This window comes from Xenia sp. Carnegie-2017, unplaced genomic scaffold (assembly GCF_021976095.1).
Source record: "Xenia sp. Carnegie-2017 unplaced genomic scaffold, XeniaSp_v1 HiC_scaffold_3, whole genome shotgun sequence".
In the NCBI taxonomy this organism is placed as follows: Eukaryota; Metazoa; Cnidaria; class Anthozoa; order Malacalcyonacea; family Xeniidae; genus Xenia; species Xenia sp. Carnegie-2017.
The window spans coordinates 3,796,781-3,818,166 of NW_025813493.1; the positions used below are offsets into that span (position 1 = coordinate 3,796,781).

Genomic DNA, 21,386 nt, shown 5'->3' on the forward strand with positions numbered 1-21,386 from the left:
ACAAAATAAGGCTCACAGCCAAACATACAAGTTCATCATTATCAATAATATCAAGCAGGAAATCAGTAATAAATTTATGAAAAGCTTTATTACACTTAAAACTCCCTCAGCACACTACATTGAAAGTGTATGGATCTCTAAATGACAATAGCATATGTTAGCAATAACACATTTTGATTTTCTCTACAATAAGGAGGGTGTAGTGTTAGGGTTAGGGTAAGGGTTGAGGTTAGGTTTAACACTCCTCCTGAAGTTATTAATCTAGCTATGGCCCTGCTAACCTAGATACACCAAATGGCATTAAATTTCTACTGGGTTTAATAAAATTTCAAATGACTTTCTTACTATTCAATTTAACGCTATTAGAGTTAGACTGGAATTTTTTATTCAGACATAAAAAAATTTCATGTAAGCACACATTACAATGAAATTGACTTTAATCTGGAAAATTAGGAATATTATTTGAAATGGGCGTAAAAATGAGCTATATATCACAGCTTACCTCAAGCTCATGCACATTTTTGATGTTATGATTTCCTTATTTTAGTATTTCTTTCTCCATTAAAACATTCTGGAATAAATTAGTTTTTAGTCTAAAACAGACAGTTTAGTATGCACAATATAAATACATAACAAATCCACATCATTACTTAACGATTATTATAACCATCCATTTAGGCACAAAGGATTCCCCTTATGATTAAAATGTCAAGTGTTAGCCGGACTACATAAGCTTCACAATAAATTTCTTATATTTCATTTACAATTTCTATACAATGTTTTTAAGAATTGTACTTTATTATACTTTACTCTGCAACTTGTGGCTACTCTACAAAACCAGCTCAAATACCCTCCTCATTCTTAAAAAACCTTTAGGTATTGAAAGACTTGTTTTAAACAACATCTGTCTGCAAAACACAACCCTGCCTGTTTAAGCATTTTTAATCAGCTTTTACATTTTAAAAGTGCATATTAAATATTCTATTCTATTCGTACAAATCATTCTGAAAATAATTACTTGTTATTGTTGTCTTATTTATTTTTTCATTCGTCTAGCAAGCTGTCCTTCTGATTGGTTGCATATAGGATCATCTTGTTATTTCTTCAGTACAAAAGCAGCAACATGGAAAAAAGCAAGAAAGCTTTGTCAACAGAAAGGAGGAGATCTTGCTGTTCCACAGAATAATGCTGAGAGGAATGCCATTTACAGAATCATCTTAAGAAAAGGCAATAAACGTCATTTTATTGGTTTGTATCGCAAAGAAAGCCTCACAGCTCAAAATGGCAAGCCCAGTTTTACATTATGTTATCCTGGAGGACCTAATTGCCAAATATTTCGCATAGAGAAATGCGTTGTATATAAATTTTACAAGTGGAATTTTGTTAGATGTGGGCGTCCCTTTAACTTCATCTGTCAACGTGAGAGACGTAATTTAAACTGTGAGTAGCTTCTATAATTATCAATACATTAGGTACTTTACACAAATGTACTATTTTGTAGTAAAATGGTTGCATTCTTTAGTTATTGTTTTCCTGCCAAACAAATGTTAGAACTAAATAACTCATTCGACCATGTAGCAGATTGTTGAACACTAAAAGCGAATTCTGAACTTTTTGTGCAACTAAGAGTAATTCAATCAATGGCCCAAGGTGAAATGTTAATGGGTAAAGACAAATAATTCTCTTATCCCCAAAAATAGTTTAACATATTCAACTAAAATTAATGTGGTACCAAATTTGGCCAATCTGAAAAATTGCAAGTATATCTTGGTTCATACTTAAGATTTCAAATCAATAAAGAGCTGGTATGCAGGGAATGGTCACTTAAATATCAAAGATAATTGAGAGTTATGTTTAGTAATAGTCTTTGCCCGAGTAAATGTGTCAAAAACGGAACCTTAGATGAAGCCTCCCCAAACTTATATAAATTCAAAGACCTGCTTTTAGGCAATAATGAAAATGCCATACCTTCTTAGCCATTCCTATTTACATAACTTCTTTGTCTGTCACGCCCTACTGCTGAGCACATTAGGTCACAAAACATGAATATTCGCACATATATGAATATTTAACACCCCTCAATCAACGTTCTAGTTTTGGACCTGGTCGTAGCCAACCTGCTTGTATTTAGTCTTGTTTTGTTGGTTTTCTGTGTTTATTTACTTAGAAAACAATAAATTTGAAAATGAACAATGCTTGATGGAACAATGAATAAGGCTTGATTGAATTATATTTTTTAAAAGTTTACGGCAAGACGCAACGTCTCCAAATACCGCTGTTATTCATACCAAGATATGCATATCAATGACGACATGCTTGGATCAAATATGATTTTTCCACTTCTTGTAAAAAATATTTTCAAAGGATTTATTGCGGGTAAACCGTCGAGCTTGTTTGGTATAGATGATGTGCTTTAATATCATATAATTTGTTGTCGATGCATTTTCTTTTGCAAATATAATCCAACATCTTGAATTAACAAACTCAAAATTTCCGATACTTGCAATGACAGGATAAATAATTAACATGCCCCTGTTGTGTGAATTTTTCCAAAGCTAATCTCATTGCTTTGTTGGCTGAGTATTTTTTAGTTTTTTTTATTAATGATGAAAATAATTCCAAATAGCAACCGTCATGGGTACACGTCACACTTTATAATTCATAGTCCTATTACCTATGTAAGAACTAGGTTTGATTTATATCATAAATGCCGCCTTATCAATCCCACTACCAGATATAACTTTCTTTATGTGTGGTTCTGCTTGTAGCCCTTGGTGAGCAATCTTCTATCGTGTACAGTAAATGATCGTTAATTAATGTATTCTGTTAATAGACTCATTCTTGTTTTCAAAAATCGAACGTAGTCTGTATGATTTACAAAAATATTTGTCTAAACGAATCTATAAAGCTGTGTTGGATTTACAAATAAATTACTAGTACATACAGTCCCAAAAATCACAGATCTCATTTGTTACAGAATTTATTTGACGTTTTAGATGTTGATTTGTTCATATAAAATACATGTATTAAAATTTTAGGACAATTATAATTTTACATTCTCGTAAAATCAATTAAGAAATATTCAAACGTAAAAAATTAAACAAAAAATTTCATATTTATTTATTACACATCTTTAAATTAGACATAGAATAAAATTGCTTAATTTATGGTACATATTTTCAAACAACTTTATTGTGAAACATTAGATATCGGCGAATGTCAGTCTTCTCCTTGTGGCAAAGATCACTCATGCATAAATATCCCAGGCTCCTACGAATGCCAATGCTCCATTGGATACAAACTTGACAAATCCAAAAAGAAATGTATCAGTAAGTTGGTCTTTCTAGATCTTTTAACTTATGTTGCAAGCTTACGTGACTTCATAAAAATTCTTTGAAAACTGCTTGAACTATTAAAATATGGGAAATGCTTGACAAGGTCTTGTGTTCAAATGCACAAATTATTAGCTAACTCAAGAAGGGCGTTTCTCGAAAATCTCTGCTGATTAAGTGAATTAAAAGCTAAATAAATAACAACTAGTGGTTTATGTTACATTAAAACTGACTTAAGCTGGTTTAAAGTGATCATTTTATGTGAAACCAACATAAAGTTGGCATTCACTTAATTAGAATTCAATTTATAAGTAAAGACAGTGAAATGTGGTTCTGATTGGTCAATAGCTGTGTTTTCTATAGTCTGTGCAAAACAGATATGAATTTCATCCAATCAAATCAATCAAATTGCAAATCGATCATAAATACATTTTAGGGGTAACGTTAAAACGTCTGTTCTCAATTTGTCTGTTTCACTTTATTGTTGCTTTATAAAAGAAATAAATGATGTTTACGTGTTTGCACTGGCTTATGCAAACCTTAGAGACGTTTTGTGAGAACTTTCAAATTCTCGATCAGCTCTCAAGCTCTAACTTCCCAAGGTCTCCTCTGGGATGGCATAAGCCTGTGCAAATACATTAAACAACTTTTATTTCTTAACTAAAGGCCACGTCATTGTTTATAATATTCTTAGGTTGCTGGTTTAAAATGTCATCTGTACTTTGAGTTAACACATATGGTCAAAAAATTATGTTTAGAGCAAAAGTGCAATTGGTATTTTTCATGTAGCTATTGCTGAAAAGGCTGATTAATTTTTTTAAATAAAGTTTATCACTCAATCAACAATGACAACAGCAAGCACATAAAAAAAAATTAGATTGGAGATATAGTAGGTTTAGTATTGAATTTTCAATTGAATTACTCTTGTTGCAGCATTTTCCCCTGAATTTAAGAACAATTAGTTGTTGTTATATTTCCTTATAACTTTAAAATTTCTCACAAAAATCATCTATGGGGGAGATCCTCTCTGATCTACTACCTCCCTGAGATTTCCGTTTAATATAAAAAATATTTTAGTTTATAGAGTACCATCGAGTAGGCAATCATTTTGAAATCAATGTAAAGGAAACAATATTGTCCATAGTAATATTAGTTTTGATTACATTAGCTACCCGTCAGTGGAATTTACAAAACCTTTATAAAGTCGGCCTGACCCTGACTTAAAAAAATGTTGGTCAAGTGATTCTAAAACTTTTTTTGTAATAGTAGTCTCAACACTTTTGATGTATACAAGGTGATATGTTTCATATATGATACAAATGGTGAATGATATATGATGAATGAGTATTTTTGTGTGAATTTACTGAATTTTTCCCGTATTCTAAAACTTCAATCACACTCGTACTCAATGATTGCAACACAGAAATCACGCTCCTGTAAAGTAATGGCAATTTAATGTATTCAACAATGGCATGCTTTTTTGCCAAAATATTTCAAATTATAGTTACGCCATGAAAATTTGCGAGGGGATTTTGAAACTTCATTCTGTGTGTCTGGATAGGGGTAAGCCTTTAAAAAACAGGCATTTGATACCAACGAATACAAGTATTCTATTTGTTGCCTTTGTTACCCATGCTATAATATCCCAGGCGATTACGATTGTAGAAAACGTACATGGGATTTTTGTTCGACGATTATTTTCTATTGTAAGTTTTTATAAATGCTCTGTGACAAATGTTTTACTATCAAAACCTATAAGAGAGATTCCTGCAAAATATAGACAAAAGACCAAAGCGAAGAATTTAACTAGTCTATCTAAGGTAGATGGCTACATTTTATCAGCAAATGAAGCCTGTTGAAGTTCTAAAGTTCATCGTAAAAATTTTTCTTTGTATTTTTTTTCAAAGTCGTAGTGTGGCATATACCGAACGTTATTATACGGACAAAAAATAGGAAAAGGTTATACAAAAGTGAACTTACGATGTTCATGTATGAAATTAAGAGCCTTATTTTTACCAAATTTCACGAAAATATTTCAATTCGTTTTTTCATTTATGCAAACGAAGCGATATTTTTTGATTTCTTGCAATCTGATTGGCTGCAGCAGCGGGCATTTTTTTACGATATTTAAATTATGAGCCTAAAGTGATATTTTTAGCAATAAGTTGGCTACAAAGTGAAATTTAAATTTCTAAAATTGATTTAAAAGCGATGTAAATTGCTCAGTGATAAAGCACAGTGTATTCAGATGAAAGTTGTCATAGCAAGAGTGTATTTTACTGTACTTAAGAAGTAAAATTTGTAAGAAAAAATCCAATTTTTTTTCAATGTCAAGCTGTGTCGGCTATTTTACAATGCAAATTTCTTTATAATAAAAATAAAAAAAATATGTTATTTACCGTTTAGGTCGGTCTTCACGGAAAAAATATTTTCACAAGGTCTTAAAGGCTCCGGTAAATAATATACATTTATTTTGATTTAGCTGTCCAAAGCGATATTTTTTGATTTCCAGCAATTTGATTGGCTGCGTGGGCGGGCAGCTTTTCACGCATATCTGCCATTAAGCACAAATGATATTTTTTTGCAATGTTTTTGCTTGCAAATTGAAATGTAAATTTTTAAATATGATTTAAAAGTAACTTGTTGAACGAGTAGGCAGAATGTCTTAAGATGATATTTATCATAGTCAGAGTGAATTTTACTATCCAGACGAAGCAAAGTTTGTAGAAAATCCACTTTTAGTCTTAACATATTTTTTTCAATATACCTGTTTACGAAAAGAAATGAAAATTTTATAAAATTGATTTGAAAGCGATGTAAATTGTTTAACGAGTAAGCCAGGTGTTTTCAGATGAAAGATGTCGTTGCAAGAATCCATTTTACTGTCCAGACAAAGCGAATTTTGCTGAAAAGCATCCAATTTTAGTCACAATGTTAAGTTGCAGACCTTGTGAAAATATTTTTTCCGTATACGGACCTCCCAGTCGGTAAATACGAATTATACAAGGGCGGATCCATGAGGTATCCAATGTGGCACTGGAAACGGTCAGAATTCGACAAAAAATCTTGAAATTCAGACATTAAACATATATTTTCTTAGTTTATTCAGTTTATTGAGTCTATTTTTTAAGCAAAAACACTAAAAAAAACACATGAAATGCACTTGTTAACGTACTCGAAATTCGTATTTAAGCGACAGATTTTATAAATCATCGTATTATTACGCCGTTTAGATTTGCCTAATGTAATCCGATTATCCTACAAAACGTAACTCGATTGCTGTTCGAAGTCCAGTTTTGCTGTTACAGTAGTATACAGAGCGTTGCCGCTGGCGCACTTCACCTTGAGAAAGCGTCGTTTCTAGCGCACCTCACAGTTTGAGAAGGAGTATACACAAATCTAAACGCCCCAGCCCTAGCTCGCTTACGTACTTCTTGTAATTATGCTAGCATAATTACAGCGAAGGTCAAACCCAGGACAACGGCAGGAGCCAAAGACGTCCGGCCCACCACCCCGCGCCTGCGCGACCGGTCGTCGGGGTCTATTATTTAGAGAGATATACTCTCATAGAGTAATCCAAACGTTCGACAGCCGTGAGGCAGGGCAAAAACAAGTGTGCGTGGTTTCTACCCGGAAAACTCACCACATGTGGGCGAAGCTCCATAGGTGAATACTGTGGACTTCATATGAAGCGGTTAAGGGAAAGAGGGCGACTTCCACAACCATGTCGTAAGTGTGGCGTCGGAACACAGGCAGAAACTATCCTTTGTCAAGCCTGCGGTATCGATAGGGTGCATCATAAGCTCATTTATAAACAGAAACAATCAAGAAAGAGATTTGCTAGAGTACTCGCCGAATTAATTTCGATTTAGAGAATTATCTCGCGTAAGATATAGCACTAAAATTTGCGACACTTGAGATGAATACTGTCGAGAAACTTCTGCAACTATATGACCAAGGTGTAATCAGCGGACACGCGCTGAACGCCTCTCTTAAGTCTCTTCAACCGCCCGCTGACCCGACACCCACACAAAAAATGTCCCTCCGCCTATCCCAAAACCGCGAAAGCGCATGCCTATCCCAAAACCGCGCAAGCGCAGGCCCGCCGAGCCTACTGATGATGAGATGAACGCGTACATCAATGTACCTCTGGCTGAATTTAAACCACGACGCTCCACAAGGGCTACTCCTCCACCACATACGGAACTTAAGTGGGATGAAACGAAGGCCTTCAGCCATCATCTGAGAGCCTGGAAAATGAAGGTGCCGAAGGGGCACCCCTCCGATCGCAACTTGATGGCTATTTTCAAACACGCCCAACCCTGCATCAAACGCAAACTCGTTTAGGAGCTATTAACTCTACGAGAAGTTAAGTTCCAGTTGGCTGTAGAGGTTGAGTTTCGGAACGATGAAGCAAATGGTACTGAAGTGCTTCAAGCACCAGTGTTCCGAGCAAAGCGGATCAGGCTGCTACAAGCGCATGAGATTCAACAAGCCCTACATGAAGCCTTCCCAACAATCCTGGAGAGATTAGAAAAGTTCACTCCGGAAGGGTCTGTGTGGATAGTGGGTCGTGTCAAAACACTCTGGCTTGACATCGCTCTCTATCAGCCTTTACGTGGAGGCTCATACCTTACTCTCCCTACCGCGGTCTAGAATAAGAGGGCAATCGTCAACGTGAAAAGCAAAGAGGACGACTGCCTCCCGCTGATCTCTAAGGGCTGCGCTGTTTCCTGCAGCTAAAGACCCGCAACGGCCGGGCAAGTATCCCACTGAAGACGGCCTTGACTTTGCGGAAGTGAGCGCACCCACACCACTCTCTCACCTCGAACGAATAGAGCGTGAGAACGACCTTGCTATCAACGTGTACGGGTGGGAAGGCGGCGTCGTTCCTTGCCGTCTAAGCAAAGTAGAAAGAGCTCGCAAGACTGTAAATCTCTTACTCGTCTCGGATTCGAAAAATCCTGGGAAACACCACTAAACTTGGATCAAGAACTTCAAGCGCTTTCTCAACCAGAGTGGCCACCATCAGCTGCACTTCTGTGAGCGTTGCCTTCACGGCGTCGCCAGGCAGGATTTGTTGGAAGAGCATAAGCCTGAATTTCGAGGCATCAACCAGTCGGTGGTTGCCATCAGAATGCCAACCCCAGGAACAAATGACAAAATCCGCTTTGAGAACTACCACAAGCAGCTCAAAGCGCCCTTCATAATCTACGCAGACTTCGAGAGCCTGGTTCGTAAGACGGAGGGCCCCGCGCTTAACCCCCAAAAAGCGGCACCCAGCAAACTTCCAGACACGAGACATGCGGCTACACATTCATAGTCGTTTGTTCTACCGAGGGCCCGACGAGTCCAAGCATTTCCTGGAAGCGCTTTAAGAAGAAGAGCTCAAGATAAAGACGGTGTTAGCTAACCCCGAGACTATGCACATGAAAGGAAAGGACTGGGGGAGCCACAAGAAAGCCACAAATTGCCACGTATGCAGCAAACCCTCGAAGGCAATTCCGTGCGAGACCACTGCCACATTACTGGCAAGTACCGAGGTGCGGCCTACAATGAGTGCAACTTGAAGTTGCGGCTCAGCCCGAAGACGACAACCATAACGTTTGTCTTTCACAACCTGCGGGGCTACAACAGCCATCTCATCATGCAGACTATCGCAGAGACTGAAGGGAAGGTCACCTGCATCCCCAACAACGCCGAGAAATACATCTCGTTCAGCATCGGCCAGCTCAGATTCATTGACAGCGCCCAGTTCATGCTCTCAAGCCTGGATGGCCTGGTGAAAGCCAGCGACCCGCAAGACATGCGCATCACAGCAGACTACGAGCCGAACCTCCAGAGGCGTACCCTCTTGCTCCGGAAGGGGGTCTAACCTACGAGTACATGGACAGCTGGCTCCGATTCGACGAGAAGGCCCTCCTGCCAAAGGAGGCTTTCTACAACAAGCTCTCCCGTGAAGGCATCACCGACGGTGACTACGCCCACAGAAAAAGGGTCTGGGACGCCTTCGGCAGCACAACCCTAGGCGAATACCATGACCTCTACCTTCGAACCGATGTCCTCCTCCTCGCTGACGTCTCCGAGAACTTCCGAAAGCAGTGCCTCGAGCGATACCGGCTAGAACCGGCCCACTATTACACAAGCCCGGGCCTACTTTGAAGTCAACCTCTACAAGCTGCTGAACAACAGCGTCTTTGGCAAGACAATGGAGAACCTCGAAAAGCGTGTCGATGTGAAGCTTCTCCGGCCAAGCGAGACCGAGAGACTCCGCAAACTTATCGCCAAGCCGACATACAATCGGCCTCTTATCTTTGGCGATGCGGGAGACCTCGCAACCGTTCATATGAATAAAAGCAGTCTGCTGCTTAACCGGCCTGTCTTCGTGGGCACGAGCATTCTCGACCTCTCCAAGCATCTGATGTAGGTCTGTTAATACAACCATCTCAAGGTGCAGTACAGGTCGTCAGCAGAGCTACTCTACACCGACACCGACAAGGACAGCTTTGTGCTGGAAATACAGACTGAGCACGTGTACGCCAACATGAGACACAACGCCGGTCAATACGACACCAGCAACTACCCCAATGACCATCCGCTGTTCAGCACAGCTAACAAGAAAGTGCTGGGTAAATTGATGGACGAGTGCGCTGGGGCGCCTATCGCTGAGTTTGTGGGGCTCAGGACCAAGATGTACTTTATCATGAAAGCCAACGGTCTGGAGGAATGCGAAGCCAAAGATGTTGAAAAGGCCGTCATGAAAAAGCATATCAGTCATGCCCAGTACAAAGAGGCGCTATTTAAAGCAAAGCGCTTCCGCCACGGTATGGATATGCTGCGCAGTCACGGGCATCAGATCTTCGGCGAGCATGTCAACAAGACATCGCTGAGCCCGCTGGACACGAAGCGCTGAATCGAGGCCAATGGGATCTCCACCCTAGCATGCGGGCATAGGAAAGCCGGTGCCGCAGGCGAATAAATAATAAATGCGTAATTATGCTGATAATTAGTTCTGATGTGATAATTACAGTAGAAGAGCTGCCCCACGGCTAAGCGTAAGGTGGTATATGGTAGTGAAAGCTTTCATAAAAAGCGTGACAGGACCCCATCGACTAAGCCGGTGGTGTTTTGGTCCCAAAGGGCACCACTTGGAGCTCCTCGCGTACAATCGCGTCAGCATATCTTCGGCCCATCGCTCAAATAATACAACACAGGCTTCCCACCCTCAGACACAGCCCACTCGACCTGATGGGAGGTCACACTCCATACAGGATAGGTCGCCCTACGCCGTTCGCCACCCTCAAGTTCGCCAGGCGCATACAAATACCGCACCATAACATCCGATGGCAAGCGTCGCTCTTTGAAACCAACTGGACAAAGCGCCAGCGCAGCGGGTTTGGCCTTAAAGCTCTTCTTCCGAATCGCAAGGGAGGGCTTTTCATCCGTCAAACGGGTAGTTTCATTATTGAGCGCTTTAACCACCTCAGTTAATCTTGATACCCATTCTTTGTTCCGAGTTCCGGGCTCAGCCAGCTCGCAATGATACTGGTAACCGAACAATCGCTCCGCCAAAATTCGGTTGAATCTTTCTACGATCCCCTGATCTCTATGAACCCCAACCTTACCCTGTCGAATCAAGACACCATTTTTATCACACGCTTTTTGCACAGCCCCGCGAAACTCCGAACCAGGTTCGACTTGTAAAACTTTAGGCCTTCGAAGAGGCCCACGGGCATAAATAGACTCTAACGCCTTCCCAACCTGAGTCGCTGTCTTGTCTGTGATTGCCTGGGCCTCCTTATACCGACTTGCTACGTAGACGACCGTCAATGCGTATTTGAATGTGCGTCTTCCGACTTGATCGTGAGGCAGATACAAGAGATCGGCCTGGTGTAGCTTATTCAGGGTGCTGATGTCAAACTTAGGTCGGGGGATAGCACTTCGCGCTGGTGCGGAAAGTAGATCTGCCAGATGGCCTGTTAGCCATTCATGAGCCTCATCCTCGCCGACGCCAGCTTCTTTTGCCAGCTTTGGGATAGCAGCAATGCCGCGCCAGTACCCCGCAGGACTGTAGTACGCCTCTGCGAGGCGTTCTTCAACGCTTCCGTCCGTAGAAACGATTATTTTTCCTCCATTACGACGAGATTCTTTGGGAAAGAAACCTAGAAACAGCACTACCACATACACCACAGCGCCCTGCAAGTCTGGGGTTGCCGTTATGATTTACAACTATACCACTTATAACTGGTTGCAGTCTTTTGCAACGCATACAAAACGCGACCGTCATTTTCACTTGACTATGTTTTAGTTTGATGTGTTATGTTCACCAAGCTTTTCTGATTTTATCAATTTTATCCGCGGCTTTGATTGCCAAATCAATAGTATTAATACCGAATGGAAGCGCACTATTCAAACCTCTTATTCTTCCTCCTTTTTTATCCAGAAGTTCACTTTTAGAAAGAAACTAGGAGACGCCTCTGTCACAGACTCGGTAGCGCCCCGTGAGCCTAGGTTGGTTTTTTGTATATTCGATTTTCCCTTTGACAACAAGTTGTTGTTTCTTACAGTACAAACAGTAAGCGATGGCCATCTCTATATAATGCACAAAAATTTATTCTGATGTGAAAAATGCCTCGCGATGTTAATTATTAGCGCGCTCTTAGAGTTTCTCTAGCAAACCGTTTTACAATACGCTCGATATGCGCAGAAGGGCGCGAATCGAAATCGAACAGAATATCTGGCGCAGACCGATTGTGAACCCGATCTTGTAAGAAGAGAAGGCAGTACCATCCACACATAATAGAGCCCCGATCTTGTATCTAGTTGCAAGAATAGCAAACAACAAGTTTTGACCGTTCCATTCACTTTTAACTACGACAGATGGTGGAAGGCCGAAGCTGTCAAAGTAATCTACGCAGAACTCATCAGCAAAGGCGCAAATCCAGTGAGTCCCACCTCCATCGAGAAAGTCTTGTAAGTTGATTATAACACTTTCTTCAGCTTAAAGAGGCTCTTTAGGAAGCATGTCTTTTGAAAACACCCCCCTAAAACCTTTAGCTACTGCTTTTAGATTACCACTTACTATACGATTGATATCTTTGTTTGATAGCGGCTTCCACTTCCTCTTCCGCGTCACCGCGTCCCGGGAAGGAATACTCCTTCCCCCGACGTTCCTAATCGAAGGGTTTTTCCTAGGACGGGCGCTACGATGGGAGCAGCTACACTTGTAAGCAAAGAACCAAGGAATCCACCTTTTTGCGCGCTCGTCATGGCTGTAATCTGACTCTTAGACAATTTTAGATCGATTCCAGATCCTTTGGATCTTGCACCCATTATTCGCTTGATCTGTGTATTAGTAAGCATAAGCATATCAGGACCTTAAGAGCACTATTGGCAATTCGCAAAGTTACTCCTCTTTCGTCTCTAACTGCTTTTGCCAAGGTAGTTTTCTGATCTTTTGAAAGTTTAACACCGTGAACTGTGTATCAAGAATGACCTTTCTTACCAGAGCTAGTACCGAAAACAAAAAGACTGTTATTATACTCAGGTCCATTAAATGGTGTGATACCTCTTCTTCTAACTATACCACTACCAGCAACTGCTTTTTGCGTGCTGCCGGTGATAGCACCTGATATAGCTGCTAGGCCTAGAGACGGTAACACTTTTGGTATGAGTTTAATAACCGTAGATATTCAGTTTTCCAACAAGATTTCCAATAAAGCTACCACCTTCTATACTTCTTGACCCAGGAAGATAAATACCAGCGCCTTTAAACTCCTGAGTGATTACTCGCTCCATGGCGGGTCTGAGAGCTTTAACCAATATAGCGTTATCAATGTCCGACATTTTTGTGCACATGCAAAACAATTTGCGTATATAAACAGTCGAAAAAATTTTATTTTTTTCAATTTCTATTTAATTCTGGTGCAAAGTAATCGGATTAAACGTAGCATATCACATCAGAGTAATCATCACATCAGACTAAGAGACTAAACCATTATGTCCACTTTACCGTTAATCGCATTGAGCCGAAGGAAACGCTCGCTAAGCACGAAGCAGTACACGTGGTACGCCTGTTCACCACCAGCATTAATAGCACTATTAAAAGGGCCACCTAAGATCCAACGAACATCAATGTTTGCCGGAGCTTTTTTCAAAGCTTCAGGATGAAGACTAACGTCAAAGTGGTAAATAGGAAAGAAGTTTGCGAAGCCTCCTAAGTTTACTTGAGAGCCTGTATCTGGGTCGCTGTATTTCATCGCAGCGTCTTGGAACATCATGTAAGCTCTGCTGTAATTTCTTTCAGCAGCTGTGTAATTGACTTCAAGCTCTTCTTCAGGATACTTGTGATTCTTATTCATCCGCACATGAATCCGACGGAAATTAGCATTATCTAACACATATATGGTTTGTTCTTGATTTTCTGAGCGCTCTGCATCTTGGAACGCTACGAAGATGTGTGTTGGTAGCTCTTCACTTCGCCATGAGACGGTGGTTTGATCTCTGGTGAATCTCTCTCGGTAAATACGACCTTGCTCAAAGTATAGCATGCGTGTGTAACCAGCAATCAACTTGCTTTCTATCATGGTTTGAATTTCGATCGAAAGTCTGATGAAAGGAACCCAGAGCGAAAGATGTTTTATCTGAAATTTTCCAGCATCTACCCCATTTGCCCTATGAAGCGAGTTTTCAGCAAAAGCGCGAGTGAGATTCAGATTGAACTTTATACCTATGAAAGCTGAATCAATGTCTTTGGCGAAGCCTAGGATGTCAGCGAGGGGAAGCATCATGGTAACGTCTTTGGCGCCCTCGCAGAGCTGGCGGCGACTTGCAAAACCAATGTTGAAGTTAGGGTTCTCTGTTGAGTTGAGGTAAAGTTAGCCATGAAGTTGCCGCTATTCAAAGCGACACCGTTACTTACAATAGCAGCAGGAAGCAACTGAGGGTTAGATCTGTTTACATGCCTATTAGAAACAGCCCGACTGGTTCCTTCAGTGTCGCGGTACCAGAAAGCACTCGTGGCGGTGCTCCTGGACGAATCATCCGAATCAGTTACAAACTGCATGATCGTGTTGACAGTTGAAGCATACTGACTTACTTCTTTAACGGTCTTGTTGTTAACCCGGATCTGGACCGTCTCAAACAGGCCCCAGCCACTATTTGCCAGAGCGACATTGTCGGCGGCATCATAATTGGTGCCATTGTTCTTTACCACACGACCTCGAACTTCAAGAACGGCTCTGTGAAGCCATATAAGCTGGTCAACGTTCTCAGTGTCAATATTGATATTCTTATTATCGAAATTTGGATCGCGGGGAAGAACTCTTTTGTACTGCAGACGCTCAACAGAGCGGTCAACGATGTGCTCGTTAAAGAGTCGAAGTGCTGGGAATATCATGTCCGTAGCCATTGTTATGATAGTTTGTAGTTCGTACAGTATATATATTATAAAAACTTTGCGTTTGCCGATCATCAGACCGATGTAGTTTAATCATTATTCCTGATATTTAGTCTGATGTGATATTTAGTCTGATGTGATATTTAGTCTTATGTGATATTTAAGCATATATCATGCCGTTACCTGACACGAGGTTGCTTAGAGTACATAAGTCTCGAGAAGTCAGTTGTTGCTTAGCAAGGCTTTCAGCGCGCGATACTAGAGCTTTTCTAGCTTTAGAAGTCCCAACCAGCTCATTAAGTTTAGATCTAGCTTCTTTCGTTAAAAAGCAGTGCGAGCACTTTTTGTGCGCGTTTTTGCAGTACTTATACCAGCTTCAGCTCCAGCACGAGCCACTGCAGATGCACGTGATATAGGTTTTCTTGCCACTCATTTAACGTCTCCGCGGGCGAGATCGGCAACAAGACTGCTTACATTTTCAGGCGAGAACTTCTCTTTTGCAGTCGATATAACAGCCTCTTTGGCTGCTGTAGCCGTGTCACGAATTGGTTTTTTACCAGCCGCCACGGCCACATTCTTAATTTTTGGAGCAAACTTACCTACGCGAGATCCTAAGGCTGTAGCTGCGGACTTCTCCGCACTGAATAGCGCACACTTTGCCTTATCAGCAAGGCCCACGAGGTTTCCAATAAATGACCCCCCGACAATTTTTCGACGAACTATACCACGTCTAATCATAGGAGCTATCATTTTGCCTAGTATATTATATATAGAAAATAAGCCCTTATGGCAACAGCTTCTGAATCTGAATCCGCTTATGAGCGTGTATGATCACATTTTTGGACGGATGTTTAAAGTGTAAGTTACTTGCTCCCCACTTAAATCAATCTTTTTTCCTGACTGATCAGTGATTTTCATTCTCACTTTAATAATAAGGCTAGTTTTTATGAGTAGTAGGTAGGTCTTTGGACTAGGACTTATTTCCAAAAAACGTCCTGGTCCTCGGTTTGGAGTAAACGATTTATTAACATCACTAGAATTTCCGTTTACTATACTTGAATTAACAAGCGAGCAGTGAAAATGGATCTTCTGTACATCTGTAATGTTGATTCGATTCTGACTTAAAGTCTTTCCTCTAGTAATATCATCTCCACCAACAGCAAACCCAAGAATAGGGCACATGCTATTATTTGTGTCAAAGGAAACTACAAGGTCACCTTTAATAGTAATCTCAGATTTAGATGTGGGAATATTTACTGAGAGCACAAAGGGTGGTTCACGTCTTGCGGTTTCATCTTATAATATATAATATATAAGAAGAAAATTTTTAACGCACCTATTAATTTCTAATTTTTCGGTAATAACTTTTCGATATCGCACTTTCGTCTAGCAGTTTTGTTAAAATCGCTTCAATATCGTTTTTCAACTCACGAGAGTCATTACCAGCCTCTACAGACTTGCAGGAAAGGTGAAGGCGGTCGATAAGCTCTGATGGGCTATTATAATAGTGCACTCCAGTTCCTGTTCGTGTTGTTTTAAAGGGTCGTTTGGGGGACTTCTTCTTTTTTCTTTTAAAACATTGTAACGTTCGAGGTTTTTTTACATAGCTCTCGGTCAGCTGGAGAAGCGGTTCTTCTTGTAGATGGGCCGATAGATTTTCCAAGATTTTCAAAATCTATGTCGTTTATATACTCACCAGCCTCCAACCGATCAAGCAAATTTGAATTCTCTATAGCCTTCCAAGATGGTTTGTCTTTTGTTAAAAGGACTAGATCATCTAGCCGCTGGGCAAGCTGCTGTTGAATGTCCTCAACCGCTTGAGTGACTTGTTGCAACCCTTCAATTTCTTTGTCTTGTTTTTTGTTGAAAGCTTCTGCTACAGATTTTTCAGCATTAACAATTGGTTCAGACACCCTTTCAAAGCATTTTCCTTCGTGCTGTCGAGCCACTTTGAAATCGACTTGGTGCCGCTTGTGCTCCGCGCAGTTTCTTAAACTCTTGGACTAATTTTTCGCGCTCTTCCATAGATGCAACTGACCTGAACATACTTGAAATTCAATCTCAAGATAGATGAAGATAGATTAATGTTTTTTTATCTTACTATATAATAGGACAAAAAAATGGACGACCCATATGGTGTAATGAAAAATTAAAATCTACCTGAAATACAGTCGGTGCTAGCATGTATTGATTCACAATCTCAAGATAATAAACTGTATTTTACCCTGCCAGTCTCTGTTTCAAGTGATACAGTGGAATCGGATGAAGAGTCACGTGATACAGAAAAATCGTCTATAGGTCCTTGCGAGAAGTCATTTGACTCTCATTTTAATAAGGTAAGAACGTATACGTATAAAATCTGCTCTAAACACAAAATTCCATTCAACGAAATTCAATGGTACCATGTTAGCAGTATGGCGGCTGATATGTCTTGGTCTACTGGAAAGTCTTTAAATTACCCCTCCTTCATAGCAAATTTCGTTCCGATTTGTCAAAAATACGACGCCTCGTGTTGGCCTGCTGAAACCATCGAAGCTATAAAGCAGGCGGTTACTCCTCATCTTCCAAAATATAAAAGAGCCAACAAGAATAAGTCTAATGATGTCTTCAAAGAATGGATTACCACTTCGGGGCTACCAGAATTCCGTAAAAACGCTTCCGATAGCGAAAAGGAACCTCCTCTGCATTACGATCGATTACAAAGTAGCCGTACTTCTTTTCAGTGGCTTCATGGTAAGCCGCCGCTAGCTGCTCTTTTGTAATACCATCAGCGTGGTGAGCTTCAATTTCTCTCACGTCACGCTGGTGAAGAACTCTCATAATCACAATACAGCCGGTATTTCGATGAATGTACTTGGGGACGTCATTTTTTAGCGGTGCGTGTGTCGAAATTTATGAGTGCCATATTATATCATATCACATCAGACTAATTATAACACATCAGACTAACAGACCAATTTTTTCTGCATCTATATATAATCCTGCCAGAAAATGGAAACTGCAAGCGCACCTCCAGTCGAGCCAGTGGACGTTCCTAGGCCAGTACCACGGATATATCCTGGTTTAAAACGTGAATATGAATACCAAGGAGTAGAAGACGTTCTTTCACCCGTTCATCTATCAAAACGAGCAACTTTCGCCTTGTTCGCATTTTAAACATTGAGGCAGAGCTCCGCCAAGAGCGTGACGCTCGTCATAAGCTGCGTAAGAAATACACGCGCATTAATTGGACACTCGACACCTTATCCGCTGCATCGAGTTCCTTTACAGTCGTGACAGGAACTGGAGGTATTGTTCTCACTTTATCTGGTGTGGGCGCTCCGGCTGGGGCCGCTCTTGAAGCTCTTGCTGTCGCTGGCGGGTTGATCTCAGGTGTTGGGCGTGTTCTTTGTAAAACGCTTGATAAAAAGGCTAAACAGCACGACCGCATAGCCCAAGCTGCTGCGACGATTTTGATGACTGTTGGTGATAGTACGTCACGTGCTCTCAGTGGCAGCGGAGTTTCACATGAAGAGTTTGAACAGGTTCTAGATCAAATGCGGCGTTTTAACGAGCGTAAACGCGTTATTCAAGATGAACTCGATGCTCCGATGCGTAAGAAACAGGCTGCCGATGTAGCTTCTCTACTCAAAGAGATGAAAAAGACAAATAAGAACTTAGAGCGTGAAAAAGAAGAAGCTGTTGCCGCCGCTGCTGAAAGCGCACGCCGTGAATGTGAAGCTCAAGCATTTAAATAAATCACGGATCTGGCTGGAGGCTCGTCCTAGATTTCTCTCGCAGTTAAATATAAATCTAGTAATTAATAAAAAACATTTTCTATTATATAAAGTAAGTATATAAACGTCGCATCAAACTAAACATCGCATCAAACTAAACATCGCATCAAACTAACCGTCGCATCAAACTAATGGCAACATTAGTAATCGGTGGAACTGATGACGGTTATGGATCTGAAAAAGCAGGACCACCAGGACCTAGAGGACCAAGAGGAGTTAAGAGAGATAAAGGTGACACAGGAGCTGAGTGGGCTCAAGGAGATACGGGTCCTAGAGGACCAAAGGGAGAAAAAAGGTGATACAGGAGCTAAAAAGGGCTCAAGGAGATATGGGTCTTCGAGGACCAAAAGGAGGGAAAGGTGATGAGGGTCCTAGAGGAGATGACAGAACTGATGGGACCAATGGAAGTGATGGTGCGCCCTTGGCCACAGGAGCTCAAGGGCCTTAACGACCTCAAGGAACTCAGGGACCTCAAGGACCTCAAGGGCAACAAGGCATTAGACGTCTAACAGTTCCTAGAGGAGATCCGGGGTCTGCAGGGCCCGCGTGACCTCAAGGGGCTCAAGGGCCTAAAGGAGATACTGGAGCCACAGGGCCTCAGGGGCCTTCAGAACGTCAAGGACCTCAAGGACAGGCAGGATCTGATTGGCTTGAAGGAGACCAAGGAGATTAACCTGTTTTGAACTCTCCTAATGGATTTTACCCCCCAGATATGAGCGGAGTAAATGTAACTTTAGTAATGTTTCCTACTGGAAAAACACTCGAAAATAATAAAATAGCATTATTAAACATTTGGTTTGAACGGTCTCAAAACGAGTGGTTCAACATTAGATCTACTGTGTTTGAACAAAGTTGGGGGGCTTATGTTAGTTTCGTACATGATAACACTAACAAATTGATATCATATGTTAGTACAATACCCATTAACTGGACGCGAAGATATGAGGTTAACTATTTAGAGTATTCTTAATTCTAAAACAATAAATTTTCACTTTATATTTATAGTGTTTATCACTTCAGTTGTGTCTTGTCACACAAACATTAAAATGTCTAACGCAGCTGAAACTTCGGTTCATGAATTTGAATCAACAAACGATCTCTTTCGCCGAGCCGTAGAAGTATACTTACGACAAAATAGAGAGAAAAATGTTGAAAAATTCAAACTAGAAGACAATTCTAGGCTGAAAATATAGTCATATCTTCTTGGAACTATTCAGACGTAGATAAACCTACGCGTGAAACTCTCAAATCTTTGCTTAGTCCGGTAAAAAACTACCACGCCCGTCGTGTAAAACATCATAGAAGTCTTGAAAAACACAAAAAGCGACTGGAAATTCCAGTAGTTGTGTACACTCAAGTTGGTACTTCAGTCACTGGAAAAAGAGGTTCAGATTGGACCAATGTCGCGATGTGTGAAAAAGGTGAAGAAGATTCTTCTACAATCACCATCGAAACCGCTGGATTATACCGAATATCATTAAGTGGAAAATGTTTTACAAGTGCAGGAACGTTATGAGTACTTCAAACTCCTAGCAAAATACTTGTCTTAAGTGAAACAAAAACACATCGTGTTGGTGATATCAACTCTGAATTTAGCTATAGCGATTTTATAGCTGTAGACTTACCTACTGATGCAACATTAGTTGTTCAACAGATGGGAACTGCTAGAGTAATTATCACACTCACGATAGAAAGTATAATACCCGAATATTCAACGGTTGTTTGATGAAGATTTGCTACACGAACCGCTAGATGATTCCGAAGGTCTCCTTCATTATCTAGAACTGAATAAGAACACTTCACGTTTGGCAAAGGGAGTGAACCGGCCGCCGGAGGCGTCTGAGTTTTAGTTTTTGGAGGAATTGCACTTAGAAACTGAAGTGCGTAATAGCGTATTAACGCTGGGTCGCTCATATTTCCATACGTAGCTTCCTTACCTACAGAATTTGTTATAACAGGCAGTTTACTTTCTATTACGTCATTAAGCTTAATAGGTCTGCACTTACAGGGTACCAAGGAGGTTCAGGTGGAGCTGTATTCGTACGTTTTCTTGATGTAGATGCTAGTGGTTGAAAAGCTTCAAGGAATGAGTTTAGAGCTCTTCCACTTGCAACACCCTGTTTATATAGTTGCAGAATCTCTCTAAAAGTGTCCATCTCGATTCTATATAATACATAAATATTCTTCTTCCAATTGTATCGTACCTGTTTGTATTAGCAGCCTGGTTTGTAATTTAAGATGTTCTTCTCTTTGTCTTATTATTATATTATTCAATTTTTTCTCGCTTTCTCTTCTTTATTTTTGCTCATGTATTTTCATACGTACTCTTTTGGATTCAAATCGCGGGAGCGAAAGGTTGGCCGGGCGTCTTTGGCTCCTACCGTTAACCTGGGTTTGACCTTCGCTGTAATTATGCTAGCATATTTACAAGAAGTACGTAAGTGAGCTAAGGCTGGGGCGCTTAGATTTGTGTATACTCCTTCTCAAACTGTGAGGTGCGCTAGAAACGACGCTTTCTCAAGGTGAAGTTCGCCAGCTGCAACGCTTTGATTTTAACAATTAACACATTTTGATTTTCTCTACATTAAGGAGGGGGAAGGGTTAAGGTTAGGGTAAGGGTTAAGGTTAGGTTTAACATTCCTCCTGAAGTTAGTAATCTAGCTATGGCTCTGCTAAACTAGATACACCATATTAGACAGTCTTGAGTTTTTTATTGGTTGGCTTTCGTAAACTAAGAATTCTGTAAACCCAATCTTTAAAAAGCATTTTGACAGACATGCTTCCAGACCTCCTAGAAGGAGTGCACCTCAATAATATTACATCAAATGTCTTCAACCAATGGATTGTAGCTTTATGAACTTATTCCAAGAACAGACAAAT

The 21,386-nt window shown here is 40.6% G+C and overlaps 1 long non-coding RNA gene across 1 annotated transcript; it reads right to left on the bottom strand.

The window, feature by feature from the left end:
- Positions 1–254: 254 nt before the first annotated feature.
- LOC124454727 lies at positions 255–8,883 on the bottom strand. Its single transcript, XR_006951584.1, has 3 exons — positions 8,823–8,883; positions 7,318–7,319; positions 255–265 (listed from the first exon to the last, which is right to left on the bottom strand). It is a non-coding gene; the product is annotated as an uncharacterized LOC124454727 (long non-coding RNA).
- Between the last annotated feature and the right edge of the window lie 12,503 nt (positions 8,884–21,386).